The 15,731-nt window shown below is 39.8% G+C and overlaps 1 pseudogene; it reads right to left on the reverse strand.

Moving 5' to 3' along the window:
* Window positions 1–14,744: 14,744 nt before the first annotated feature.
* On the reverse strand, window positions 14,745–15,318 carry LOC102917701 (jupiter microtubule associated homolog 1 pseudogene; annotated as a pseudogene).
* Window positions 15,319–15,731: the final 413 nt, after the last annotated feature.

A 15,731-nucleotide genomic window follows, 5' to 3' on the forward strand; every position in this document is an offset into this window, starting at 1 on the left:
ATTTACCTCTTTCAAACCCCCCGACAGCACACGAATACCCTGTCCCCGAGGAAGGTGCTGTCGCCAGGCACCACAACTGCTGTTACCTTGGTTTCAGACATCTCAGCTTCCAGAATTCCAAGCAGGAATTCCTGTTGTCTCCAAATTACCCAGTTCATGGAATTTTGTTTTAATAATCTGAACAAACTAAGATAATCTTAGAACTCTCTCCCTCTGTTTGTGTTTTTGATACTCTCTGTAAACAAATTATACACATAAAATATATATGTAATAGTATCTGGATGTTTTAGATGTACCTCTCTCTCCCTTTTCCTCCCTCTCCATGTGTTTTCACAGAGTAACTAATGAAAAATGGACTTAGATCGTATGTTCTATATTATGGACGTTAATATTAGCTTATTATCATGTGCCTATACCCTTTAAAGTTTACTTTTTGTTAATTAATCTTGCTATTTTTTGAGGTTTTAAATTTTTTTGTCATTAAATCTTAACCTTTTCCATTACTTTATACTTCATTTGCAAGTGTTCATTCTTTCCTTCCTGGTGTTAAGCTGCTATTATTTCTAAGACCTTGCTCATTCATGATCCCATCTTTTATTACTATTCAGATCACATCCTGATCTTTGTTCATGTCTGTGCCTGAGTGTCAAACCACCAAAAACTTCATGACTCTGTACTGCATAACGCATACTCAGTATGCAAAGGACGCAGTGTCAGATGGAGATGAATGATCAAAGTCATTTTCTGCTCTTCATTTTTTTCTATAATTGCATTTTCAATGCAATTTTTCATCTGGGACAGTTAAAATTAGGAGTTGTAAAAGTACAGAAATCAAGTAAAGCACTAGATGGGAGTTGCTTGATGAGTCAAGGCTATCAGGTGCCTGGGACAAATGCTTGGAGACAAAAGCCCTGGAGTGGATTAGTGATGGAGAGCAATGCTCTCCTGCCTGGGGCTGAGCCCTCCCAGGGCCAAGGAGAGCATTTTCCCTGGGGATTTGAAGGGCTCTTCCCCAGGGTCTTTTCTAGGGCCAGAACACGGGCTAAGGTCTCTTTTCGTCACATTTTACATTGGCTTTCTAACAAGAGCTCTGTTAGGAAGAACACTTCAGCTGAGAAAAGCATGTCTGCTCTTGGGATATATTTAACTTTTTTGCTGACAAAAGTGTATGTGTGCACATCAGAAGAACGCCTGTTGCCTGAACACATGTTTTCTTACCTGGCTAGAGGAGCCTGGCTAATGAAACATTCTAGCACATGGGCTAATGAAACATAGGTTCATGAAACAACAAATATTGTTAAAATAAAATCAAGACCCTGCTCCTTTCCAGGCTGTGTTTTGGAAGCAGGGGGTTGTCCTTTCCACACTCCTCTCTTCAGAAGAAACACTGTTTTTTTCTCAGATTGAAGACTGAGACATCCACATTCCTTCAGTATGTGATCCTCCTTAACTGCTACACTGATGCTCACTGCCTGGTAATTATGTTCATTCAAAGTTCAGCCATTGCCCACTGTTGATATAATTATTATTATCTCTATGATGCTATTATTAATAATATTAATAGGATGAAACAGAGGTTGATACAATACACCATATACAGTGTCTCTTTCAATTTCTCTTTTTTGCTATTTTTCTCTTCTCCTTTCCTCCTTCCTTCTCTCCCTCCATCTCTCTCTGTCTCTCTGTCTCTGACTCTCTCTCTCTCTCTCTCACACACACACACCACACCATACCACACCTGGCTTTCACTCACTGTATTGCTCTTTACTACATTGCTAAGACAGCACACAACCCCTGCCCTTTCTTGGTGCAGATTTAGCTGCAGTAGAGAGTTCATGGTCTACTGTCACGTACGATTTTTGTTCTTTTGTGCAGTAATTGAAATGGATTCGTGACTCAACCCCTTATTGAAATACCGCATTGTCAGGCTGACACATTTAGAAAATGTTAGAACTCCTACAATAACCAAAGCTGTCTTTCTGGTCTCATGTTCCATTATATTTCCCATTAGTAGCTGTCCGTACTTGGAGACTCCTTCTCCTACTTAATTCAGTTGCATGACTAGCGGTAATGAAGAGTCCCAAAGAATTGCAGGTTGGAGATGAAAAATTGTACCCTGTCTTCTGAACGGATTACTTAAAAGGTAAGGAGATGCCTGTACCAGAACTTACACCTAAAATTTTGGAGAAGCCAAACAGAGTTCTTGGGTATAAAATGACCTTGAACTCTGAATTCTAATTAACGAGTATATTTGTAATCTCTTTAAAGTGGTCCCAACTAAGTATGGACCTAGTGATAAGAGCCGCACCTTTTGAGATTTCCCAGGTAAAATCTTATAGCTTTCTTTTAACCTATTAATTTTCCTTGACTTTTAATCCATAGCACATTTTCTATGAAGAAGTTGATACCTGAGAGGTAAATTGTTTCCTGTCATTTTAAGAAGGAGTGGGCTCTGGGGTTGGATTTGAGTGCTCCTGGGCTCTAGAACCAAGACTCCAGGTCACAGTGAGTGCGTACTCAATTTCCATTCTTGTCATCCTAGCCAGGTGTCATTTCTATGGCAAGCTCTCAGTGGATGCTGGGCCTTAGCCTCACAGACAATGCCATTCTCAATTTGAATGTTGTTCTTGTCATGCAAGTTTATACTCATTTGTTCAAATATATATATACCTCCGATCATACACATATGATTCTCCATGCCTTACTGTGTTCTTCCTGTCACATCTCTCCTCTCTCAGTCTGTGTCTCCTTCATTCCCAGTCCACGCCCCTCTCTAAGGATGGAGCCATTCTGTCTACAACACTGATGTCTCCTTTGATGACTCTGCTCCATTTTGCTTTGTCACTTTTAGGGCACTTTTCTATTTTTCCCCCTTAATGTCTGAGCCTACTACATCTTTGAAATTTAATAGAACTCTGGCGTTTTCAGTTTAGTTGTTTGTGCTGCCCCACCCCACCTCACCCCACCCCAATCCACCCCCCAAAAGCTATGTTGTTGCTTTGGCACGTTTGGAAGCTTAGTGTTGTTCTGTGTGATCCTAATTTCAATGTGCACAGTTCCACTCTGCATGGAAAGCTGCTCCTTTGTTTTAACCTAAGGGAAGGTCTTGGAGAGACCCTTTAACCTTATAATCCCTAAGGGATTCACCCTGAGGCCAGAGAACCAAAGACTTCACTCATTACATTCCCGATTTTCTCTGGATTCATTTTGATTATTCTGAGTTTGTTCTCTGGTCCTGGTCCTACTGAGAAAATCCTAACTGGTCAACTTGCATCCCTGCAATTCATACAGAGCAGCCCTTCCTCAGGGCCACAAAGTCTGCATAGTAGCTCTCAGATCTCTGACGTCTCCCTGTGGCTCCATTGACAGCCCTCAGCAGGCTTCGAGGGCTATTTATCTCTTCTGTCTGTCTTGTCTCATGGTTTTGAGTAGAAAGAAGTGGACAGGCAGCACATAGACCAGATTTTTAACAAAAACAAAAAAAATCCACAAAAAAACCAAGCAAGCAAGCAAACAAAGAAACAAACAAAAAAACCAAGACCCAGTCAACCAACCAACCAAACTGATTCTCACTCCATCACCTTTTTCCACTCTTGATTTCAAATGCTCCTGTGAGGCCACTCAGTCTCTTTTGTAGAATTCTGCCTGCTAGCTGAGGCTCTGGCAGAGGGCATGCACACTCTCTTGTCTACTATATGGTGAGAGCCTGGCATATACGTACTTATTTTGTTAAATTTTGAATCAGTCTAATTTGGAATGCCATTGTAGTATGGACAAATAACCTCCTTTTATAGGATAAAATATTGTCCCAGATCCTTGGGAAAGAAGATGTCATCCTTATTTTTAGGCACATACTCTTATGAGCCCACACAGTGAACACAAGGTATTCAACTGTCTCTCAGAATCCAGATGTTCAAGTCACATGTATAATATGGCATTAGCTTGTGCATGTCAGCTGTGCACATCATCCCATCTACTTTAAATTGTCCCTAGATGACTTACAATACCTAGCACGATGTAACTGTCATGGAGGGAGCTGTCACATTAGATTATCTAGGGAACAATAACAGCAAAAGAAGTCTGCATGTATTTGGTAATGATGCATTTTTCTAGATATTTGCATCCAAAGTTTGTTTAATCCACAAATAAAGAACTTACATGTATGGGAGAGCGTATGCATCACTTTGTATGCATCACTACGAAGAATGAACACACTCTCTGCAGCTCAACTCATTCCCGTCTACCCCAGTATGACTAGTCAATGACTGACAGGTTTGCATTATTCACAAAGAAACCACTTTGATCTCAGCTGCATAACTGTTCAAGTCAGCATACAATTGACCTTGTCATAGTCTTCCAAATCAAACACATTTCGAGTCTCTCAGGTCCCTGTCATTCCCAACATCTTACACTAGAAGAACATTAGCCCCTTTCATTGCTTGGCTATTTCAGCCCATACTTCTTCACCTGAGCACCCTCCACCATAGCCCCAGACCTACTGAGCCACTGCAGGTGATTTGTTCTAGGATCACCTCCAAAGGGTTCTGCTCCCACATTCTATAATGACACAACCCTCTGCATTGCTGCCCTGAGGGGCTTAAGTCTGAGATTGAAGGTATTCACTTACACAACTGTCTGCACATCACCCTGTGAGCTACTAGGAGAGACAGAACTCACTTATTTTTCTCTGTGTTCCAAATGTGTATTTTAACGCAGTTCCTGGAACCTGTGAAGCATATCCCTGGAGTGACTGCCTGTGTGCATGACTGATCTGCAACTGGTCTGTCACTCAAAGCCCGCATTCATAGGTTAAACAGCAGTGTGACCATACATAAAGTTATAACACACAGTGGCATGATGCAGACCCAGCCTTAGAATCTCTATGACAAAATCCTACCAGGGAGATCATTTGATGTAAATACTGCTTCTTGATGGTGTTGGCATTCTCCAATAGAACTGTGTATTTGGTTTATTAATCAGCCGCTGTCCTGTTTTAGTTCCTCATAAAGTTGTTGTAAGCTGCTAGTGCACTGACATGACATTTTCTTTCCTTGGGCAGTCTGTTGGGGGTATTTTTCTTTGAATAGGCAAATCTGTCAGAGTGACAGGTCTGGGGAGTTGATTGTTATTTGAGTTGAGGATTAGGAACATTTATTTAGTCACTAGTACATGCACTGTGTTTTCTCCTGTCATTTCAGGGGAGAATCAACAGAGACATCTTATCATTCTTAATAAGTTACAGATAATCTCTCATGGAGTGCATGTTTTTCTACCTGTAGCTTGGAACCAATTGTTGTTCACTGAAAAGAATGATATCTACTTGTTTGAGGGTAAGTCTATTTTGATTTGGGAATTTAAATATGCACCCCTCACACTCTGTACCAATATGGAAACACTCTTTTTACAACCATGGCTTGCAATCTTATCTGTTCTTGTCTGTAGTATGTTCTGTGTGAGTGGTTGTATTGATCTCCACGTTATGAGCAACTGCAAAATTCAGGGTTGACTGTAGCTTAACTTTGAACTGCCTATGTGAGGTTCCTAAAGAAGCCTGAAGCATAAAATAGTTCAAAAGACACAGTGAATATTGGATAAAATCCAGAAAAGTAGAATGGGGCCCATGATATGGAATAAACAGTTCAGAGAGGCTGTGACGAAGGCACAGAACACATGAGCTATTTCAGTGAAAGGGGGACACTAGAGACAAAAGCATACATCAGAGGGAAAGAGAGACAGGAAGGTGAGGAGACGGGTGGGCAAAGTAGAATCAACCGAAACGAAGTGTATGGGCAAATACCAAAATCATAAAACTGAAAAGAGAGAAAAATCTTCCTTAGGTGGCTGAGTTTGGAGAATCACACTTTCAAGCTCTGCCTGAGCTAAGAGTGAGATCAAGATCAGACTTGGAAACTTACTGAAAGTTTCATCTAAAAAAAAAAAAAAAGTTTCTCATCTCAAAATAACAAGAGTCAGGAGGGCTGGAGCTATAGCTCAGTAAGAAGGGACCTGCAAGGCATACACAGAGACCCTGGTTCCATCCCAGTACTGAAACACACACACACACACACACACACACACACACACACACACACACACACACACAGAGAGAGAGAGAGAGAGAGAGAGAGAGAGAGAGAGAGAGAGAGAGAGAGAGAGAGAGAGAGAACAAAAGACAAATAAAACAATGTGAAGCTCATGTTTAGTTCATGAGATCACAATACAATGGCTCCAGGCCTGGTCTGGGCCGCTGGACAGTAGTTTCAGTGCCTGTGGTATGAGGAGCTGTTGGTTTCTTGAGAGCATGGGGGCAGGTAGTCTTGAATAATGACTAGTGGGAGTCTGGATTTTTTGTTATTTAGTATCTGAAACATTTTAGGATTTTATTTTGGTAATACTTAGTTTATTTTAGTGCTCAAGGTTTAATACTAAATGCTTTCCCTGTCAACAGGTATACATACATGTGCATATAATGAGTTGAAATGGCATTAAGAAACTTTCAAATAGAGCTACATGTGAGAAGGCTCTAAACACAGAAACAGAGTATTTACTAAACCTGTCTCCGTGCTTTTCCCCAGCCATGTGCTCTGTCTATATTTACACACTTTTGTCCTACACATGATGATATAAGAATGTATACACATCATTATATGCACGCAAAATTCATATAATTTTGGAGGTTTTTTTTATAGTTTTGTTTGTTTTGGAGACAGGGTCTCTATCTCAAGCTAGCCTCAAACTCACTATATAGTGAAAAATGACCTTGAACTTTTGATACTCCTCCCTCTACCTCCTCAGTACCGGAATTATAGGACTGTAACTCCATGCCCATCCAGTGTATGAGGTACTAGGAATCAAACCCAGGCCTTTGTGCATGCTAATCAACCAGTCTACCAATTGAGCTCCTCCCCCAACCATCTCCAAATTCAAATAAGTTTGTGCTACCCATTTTGTGTCTATTTAAAATTAACATATCTTAAACATGTTCTGATGTAAACACTGGTTCTTCCAAAACAACCTTAGGCAATATGCTACCTTAACTAAATATCATCACATATTGATTAATTTTGTTAGATTACATCCAATATAAGGAAATCATTTGATATCACAGAATGAAGAAATAAGCAAGAAACAACCTCGTTATTGTTTTTTTGGAAATCTATGCTAATAAGAGGTAAATTTATCTTAGTAGAAGGGGTTGGCTGCTTCTTAATGGGATAAAATGGCCTATATAGTTTATAATCTTGACGTGCTTTTCCATTTTGCTGAAGTGTGGACATGCTATGTTCTTTGTGGTACTTTTCATTTGCTTTGCTTTTTCTATTTTCCATTTTATTCAACCTCCCACCACTTGAATTCTACAACCTATACTATACTTAGGGTGTGCAGACTTACTGGAACTGGAATGTGAAGGGTTGCTGCTTCTTCCTTCTTTCCTTTTGTGAAGTGTGGTGATGGTAACCAGGTCTCATGTATGTCAGACAAACAACTCATTATTTACATCAGACTATGGCAAAATGAACATTCAACTTCTTGGAAAAGGCAGAGTCTGTTTTTTATTATTCACCTCAGATAAATTTGTTGAACTTTACAGATGCAGAACATTCTATAAACCAAAGCACACTTGTTGTAGAATATTATTTTAAGATATGTTACATTTTTTTATGCTGTGGAACATTTGTTTAATGATGCAAACATGTGTTGCATTCTTTTATGTTGCATTTGTTTAACTCTGTGAAGCTGTGCTACTACTTTGCCTGTCTAAAACACCTGATTGGTCTAATAAAGAGCTGAATAGCTAATAGCAAGGCAGGATAAAAGATAGGAGGGGTTGGCAGGCAGAGAGAATAAATAGAAGGAGAAAAGGAGAGAGGAGAGAAATCAATGAGTGAAAAAAGAAGGGGCCAGGCACATAGCCACACAGCCATCTATGAAATAAAAAGGAAAAGAAAGATATACAGAAATAGAGAAAGGTAAAAGCCCAGAGACAAAAGGAAGATAAGAGATAAATTAAGAAAAGCTGGCAAGAAACAAGCCAAGCTAAGGCTGGGCTTTACTAAATAAGAATAAGCCTCCATGTGATTTATTTGGGAGCTGGGTGGCAGGCCCCTCAAAGAGCAAAAAAATAAAGAGGAAAAAAAAACCCAACAACATACTCTGGTCTTAAATATTGGTAGTAAAACTTATGATGAAGGAATCTAAAAAATTAATTCATATGTAATGTTTATCATGGAAGTTAAAGGTAACACAAGCCCAGGTCCCTTGAATGTCAGAACAAATGCTATAAAATAGCAATGTCATAGAGACAACCACAAGAACATTTGAATCTGAAATATGTATAGTATTATCTTTATCTAACAAACATATATTTATCAGTAAAATAAGTAAATAAATAAGAGAATTTCCTGGAGGTAGCAAAATTTAACTCACTGAAAATATTCACTGACAAACCACACAGCACTTGCCCTGAATGCTCAGAGCCAATTTTATTTCCTATCTGCAAAATGCAACCTTACAACTCCCTTGCTTGCAGAATGCATGACTAACATTGCGAAAATGGCTATACTGCCAAAAGGAATCTACAGACTCAGCACAATGCCCATCAACATTCCAGTGACATCCTTCGCAAAGACAGAACAAGCATCTCAAAAATAGAACTGTTTTTCAAATTTAAAATTCATATAGAAGCAGAAAAGCTAAAGCAATCCCGAGTAAAATGAATAAGACTGGAGATATCGCTGTGCCTGATTTCAAGGTATACTACAGAGTCATGGTAGCAAAACCAGCATGGCATTGATACAAAACAGAAAGACAGATGATTAGGATAGAAGAGCCAGATACAAAGCCATGCAGCTACAGCCACCTGATAGTGACCAAGGTACTCCAAAATTATTAGAAAAAAAAGTAGGAAAAACTCTTCAGGATGGAAGGACATGGAAGGATGTGTTGAATAGAAATCCAGCTGCTCAGGACACCATGCCAACACCTGACAAATGGGATATCATGAAATCACTAAGCTTCTGTACAGTTAAACAAGTGAAGAAACAGCCCACAGAGCAGGAGAAAAGCTTCACTAGCTGTGCAGCCAATTGAGCATTATTATTTAAAATATACATATAACTTAAAAACAAAATAGCAAGAAATCAGATAACCTAATCGATAAGTAGGCTAATGAAACGAGCAGACAGTTCATTAAAAAGAGGTTCTTTTACTCTCTGAGATTATAATATACTTACACCATTTCCCACATCCCTTTCCTCCCTCTAAGCCCTCTCACATACCTCTTTCCTTGCTCTCTTTCAAATTTATGGCCTCTTTTTTCATCAATTAATGTGTGTGTGTGTGTGTGTGTGTGTGTGTGTAAACACATAAATGCAACTGAGCAGACAATTCTTAAAAGATGAAATACAAATGGAAAATAAACATGAAAAAATGTTCAATATCATCAGCAGTCAGAGAAATGCAAATTATAATTACTCTGGGATTCTATCTCACCCTAATCATAATTCCAGTTACTAAGGAAACTAATAATAAATACTTGCAAGGATTTGGACAAAAGGGAACTCTTATACAGTTCTGGCAGGAAAGGCAACTGTTCATCCACTATGGAAATGAGTTTGGGAATTCTTCAAAATTAAAACATAGATTACAATATACCTAGGCATACCACCTCTAGGTGTTCAATTAAAGGACTGAAAGTCCAAGAATCACAGAGATATTTGCCAGTTAATATTTATTGCATACCACTCACAGGATCTAAAGTAAGGACTTAATATAAGTGTCTATCAGCAGAGGAACAGATGAGATAATATGATGCAAATGCAATGGAACCTTTTCAGCCATAAAGAAGGGTGACCTTACATTATTTGCATAGAAATAGATACAACTGGAGATAAACAAACTAAGTAAGTTAGGTCAGTGACAGAGACAAATACTACTATTTTCTCTCATTTGTATGTCTCATATTTTATATAGATACATATAAATATGTGCACACATGACTTGGAAGTAGAAGCAAAACTATCTGGGTTGGGGGAGACTAATCAAAAATAGGGGTGGTTGCTCAGTGGGAGAAGGTATTGATGTACATTATATTCTCGTTTGAGAATTTTTATGTAACCCAATACCACTTATGGAAAATGCATACCAATTAAAATTTTAAAGAAAACCCACTTTGCACAAAGAGAATGTCTAGATCTTTTTGGAACCTACAAGGATGGAGATTATGCATGCCAATTATGAAGAAGCTTCCAGAATCTTTCTACACTTCATGCCATCTGATGTTTACAAAGCAGTCAAAAATACTGGTTTCTTCTAGGATAGGTGAGACTCTGAGGTTCAAAGAGGATGTGAATTATGTAAGTCCTGTGCCTGAAAAGTGAAACCACTGGATGGTGGATGCTTGGTTATTTAGGAAACCCTGTTGTAGGAAGAATTTGAAATAACTATTTGAAGAATTTCTTGATGCCAAAAAATTTATCAGAGTATTATGCCACTCTACCATAAGAGATATTGTCTCACTTATCCAGAGGGCCTGGTCCAGTTCCATGGGGGTTCCTCAGTCATTGGTTCACAGTTCATGTGTTTCCACTAGTTTGGCTATTTGCCCCTGGGCCCCCAAGCAGTGGAGCCCGACCTGTCCTTGGTGCATGGGCTGGCTTTTTGGAGCCTGGGGCCTATGCTGGGACACTTTGTTCAGCCTTGGTGTAGGGAGGAGAGGACTAGATCTGCCTCGGCCAAGTCTACCAGGGCTGGACTGACTCCCCAGGGGAGACCTTGCCTTGGAGAAGGTGAGAATTGGGGGGGGGGGGTTGGAAGGGGGAGGGCTGGGGGTGGGAGGAGGAAGGATGGGGGAATCTGTGGCTGATATGTGAAATTAAGTTAATTATAAAATAAAAATATTTAAAAAAGAGAGATATTGTTTTAATTTAATCCCTTTGAATGTGCGGAAACAGCAAGTATTCGAGGCACCAGTGAGAGAGCTCGACAGGTTAAGGCATTTGTTCCTCAGCCCATTGACCTGAGTTTGATCCCTAGGACCTACATGCTAAAAGAGGAGAATCTAATCCTTCAAGTTGTCCCTTCACCTCTACATCTATGACCCTGGCACTCGTGGTCACATCTCATCACACAAAGTAAATAAATAAATAAATTTTAAGAAAGAATCTGTGGAATGCTGCTGCTTCGATTTAGCTCTGCAATCCCCTTCATTTTGATGTGCAGTTGAAAACACTGTTTGAAGCCAGCCCTACACAGGCTCCTATGAAGACATGTACTTGGTATTTGAACCCAGGGCCCTGACAGCAACTTTCTCTTATCTCTCTAGGAATGACTTCGAAATATGAATTCCCCTCCAGGCACAAGGCATTCCACACCTTTGGCAGAAACCATTTACCTGGCTGAGAATGCAAGGATAATTGGCTATAAAAGTTCAATGCCAGATGAAAAGAGAATTCCAGAGGTAGGTGCAGCACATTTAAATGAACCCTCCAAACGATGTAGCACTGGGCCGTGTGTATTCATTTGGGAGAGGGCGTTGGTGGCAGTGTTGATGGACATAAAGATAGTGTGTGTCCCAACAAGTTATAAAGCCTTAATACATCATATTTTCCTCATCTGTAGAGACAGTTCCTGCCTTCCAGGATTATTATGGAAGTGAACCAAAAGAGGTTATAAAGTGCCAAACAAACTTTGGGCACCTCAGATCTTCACCCATGACTAGCCCTCTTAGGTGGACAAAATCTCTTTACATTCTCTATTGAATCACTGAAACCCTAACTTGAAAACAAAAATACCCAATCTGAAAATTCGTTAGCTCTTGAAATGGACCAAATGTTTATATCCCTCCTAAATTTTGTGTATTAAAATTTTAGCTCCCAGCATGATGATATTATAAGATGGAGCCTTTGGAAGGTGGTGGAGCCCTCATAAATGAACTGGGTCCAACTGAAGAAAACCCAGGGACCTCTCACTCCTTCCTCCATGTGAAGTTACAGTGAGAAGATGGTCCTTCCACACAAGCCAGTGCCTTGATCTTTGACCTAGACGTGTCCAGAACTATGAGAAGGAACTGTTTTGTTGCTTATAAGCCACCTATTCTGTGATAGTTTCACTATAGAAATCCAAACATACCAAAACAGCCATTTCTCCATTGCCCCTATGACATGGCTTTGTTCCCATTGGAGGGAAATCTCAAAGAAGTTACTTGCTCTCATGATTTTATTTTATTCTTCTCCTTTCTCTCTTAAAGCAACCCTACCCAGACTTTCAACCCCATGACTATGTTGAAATTAGAACTTGATGTCAACTTGCTCAATCCAATGACCCTTTCTCCATCATGATCCTGTGGCACAGGACCCATGAAAACCATCAGTGACACCGTTGCTGACTCACTTCTCCATGATTAATTATGTTTGTTTGTAAGAGACTTGCTTTGCTTGGTTTTTCTACTCCCCAATGAATCACCACTTCTCTAGTTTCCCCCAAGTCTGAGATGGTGAATATTGGTATATCAAGGAACTCAGCCATCTTTCATTCCCCCTCTGAGCTGGATAGTTTTAACTGTTAACTTGATACAGCCTAGAATCATTGGGAGGATGTCTTAGTGAGGAGTTATCTGTAGACTGGCCTGTGAACATGTCTGTGGGAGGTTGTCTTGATCGTTTAATTGACATAGGAAGACTGAGTCCATTGTGGGTGGTACCATTCTCTAGATAGGAGATCCAGAACAATATAAGAGCAGGAGTTAGTAGAGAGCAAGCAAAGATCCACATGTATATTCTCTCTATTATAGATCATGGATGTGATGTTTCAAGTTCCTGCCTTGAATTCCCTGGAATAATGGGTTGAAACTCAGAATTGTGAGCCAAATAATATTTGTCACAGGAACAGAAATGAGACTAGAACACCCTCTCTACCTTGTCTTCCCTAAAGTTATGGGTTCAAAAGTCATTCATAAACTGACAACTTTAACTATATGCATCAATTCCACATACCTTCTAAGCTGCAGCTCCATATAGTCAGCTGTATCCAGGACATCTCTTGGCATCCTAAACTCAGGCTCACGAAACTGTCCCCTGCTGAAATAAACTTGTGCTAAATGGTATTGACCAAGTCAAATTTCATCAGAAAAATAAAGATATTCAAGATGGTGACTCACAGCCATACTAAAAAAAATCAGGTCATAGATGAAGTGAAGACACAGAAAACCAAGAGAGTTTTGTGGTCCATTTTTTAAAATAAAATTTTCTGTAAAAGTCTTGGGATAAATATTGATTTGAATGTGCCAAGTGGTTTGCAGGTAGCTTCAATTTCTTGATTTAGGGGAGGCCATGAGCACAAGCATATCATGTATTTGAGTATAGATGGAGGTGTTCAGTCTCCAGAATTTGCTTCTTTGGCTTCCAGTTGAAGCATATGGTAGGAATCCTCAAAATCACAGCATAGTCAGCTCAAACCATTACGTGATTTGCATGGATTTTTTTCTTTCACATTATCACCAGGAGTATATTATATTTGAGATCTCCTTGTTGTATGCACATTTTTACAAAAAGAAAATAAACATTCAATGAGTTTATCATCCAAAGGATTTCCCAAAGCTTTGGGTATACATTGGTGCATTGTACTGATTTTTTTTTAAGTAATACCTTTGTGAACTAAACCAGTCACTTGGAATTCCACTTATTCTAAAAGCAAAAGCCTCCAACTGTGATGGATTATAGACATAGCTCTATATCCTATTAACCTGTATGATTAACAACAAAAGTTACATGTTTCATTCTTCAGTGCATTTTTGTCATTACTTTCCCAGACTTACCTCAAAAATGCTAATGATAATAGGAAAATTATACTTTAATTCCTGTTTGGTTGTTAGTGAATTTGGCTTTCCATGATGTGAATGAGTTATAGTTTCACCTTGGAAAACTTTAATACCTATGTACACTTTTATCACATTTTATCTACGTTTCTCTTGTTTGCACACTGTCAATAAGTAAGTATATATTCTTAATTAATTGTTACATTGGTAAATGAAAATTGTGTACCTTTAGATGGGTGTGAAGGTGTCTATGTGGTATGTTGACTTGGAAGCCTTTGGGAAAAGGAGTGGTGTGTCTGAGTCACAAGGCAGATCTATTTTTAGTTGTTGTTTTTTTTTTTTAGGAACTCTGTACCAACTCTCTTGTACAAGTTTACAACCAGCTGTGAGGACTCTGAAGACATTTAGGGGGTTTTGTTTTGTTTTGTTTTATACACTAATATTCTGTTAGAAAAGCTGGCAAAGATTTTCTCCCTTCTGTGTGCTGCCTTTTCATTGGAATGATGATTTCCTTTGTTGTACAGAAACAAAAATATGTCTATGAGATCCCATTATGAATTGTCTTATTGAGAAAGCCCTTATCCATCTCTACATATTGAAGTGACCTCCTTACTTTCCCCTCCTAGCTATAGAAAACAGTCATTGAATTTTTATTATTAATGTATTATATTATTATTAGGCTTGGCATCAAGTACCTTTATGCATTGAGCCATCTTGCCAGCTGTAATCTTATAAGTAAGGCTTCAATTCTTCATACAGCACTTTACCCATCTCAGTATCTTTGGACTCAGCAGTTGAATGGGTCATGTTGCTCTTCTTTGTCATAGTTTTTCTTCTCTTTCCTTTCCCTCCCTCCCTCCCTCCCTCCCTCTCTCCTCCCTCCCTCCCTCCCTCCCTCCCTCCTTCCCTTCCTTCCTTCCGTGCTTCCCTTTTAATGAAACGAATCCAAACGATGTACAATCAGGCTCACATTGTGCAGTTCACAAGCATGAACAAAACAAACAGAAGGACAGAGTTCCAACAGAAGAAGTTAACTCAAGACAAGGCTGGATTTGCTGCCAGGAAGGTTTTTCCTGGATGGTGCTGGGGTCAGGACCACAGGGCTAGACACAAGAGCAGAAGAGGAGTGGGCACAGGCTTCTCTCCCATCTCCCCAAGGTTGACTTGGAAGTTTGTGTCCACATTTTCATGCATCTCACTTTCTCCCTTGGGTCTAAGAAGTCTCAGAGCTTGCTTCACAAGAGTTACTTCTCAGTGTTCCAGGCAACTCCGAATCTTCCCTGTCTCCACTAGACTTGGCAGCTGCTGACTTGGCCCCACGATGGGGGATTTTCTTGAGGTGTCCCGGAGACGTTAGGGGCCATTTTGTTCTTCCGCACAGGCTGTTCTGTTGGTTCATCAAAGCCTAATGAAAAATTGGACCCGCTACCTGGGGGCCTGCAAAGCCTGGGAGCTGCTGTTCCTGCAGTTGGGTCCACACCCTTGAAGGTGGTAGTAGTGGTCATGGTGCCAAGGAGTGAGGTAGGCTGGCACAGGGAGAATGCTCAGGGGACTGGGATCAAGTGATGCAAACAGCTAGGCAATCATGACACACTGTACTTCATGAGCCTCTGAGGGATAGTTTGTCCGTGTCTGCTCTCTGCTGTGATTTGTGCCCCTGTGCAGATGGATGTCTCTTCTGACTTAGGAGTTTCCTAGTGAACAGTACTTCCAGGAGGTGGAGGTTGTTGGGGGAGGGCTCAAACCCATTATCATTCAGTAAAGGAAAAATAAACCAATGTAATAGCAACAACACCAAACCAGATGTAGAAATACACTGTTAAATCAATTAAAGCCAGTTACTATGCCTTAAATGACGATAGACAACAAAATGGCAAAAATTGAGCCCCACATGTCTGTCACCATGATTTCCTTGCCT

This window comes from Peromyscus maniculatus, chromosome 5 (assembly GCF_049852395.1).
Source record: "Peromyscus maniculatus bairdii isolate BWxNUB_F1_BW_parent chromosome 5, HU_Pman_BW_mat_3.1, whole genome shotgun sequence".
NCBI classification, from domain to species: domain Eukaryota; kingdom Metazoa; phylum Chordata; class Mammalia; order Rodentia; family Cricetidae; genus Peromyscus; species Peromyscus maniculatus.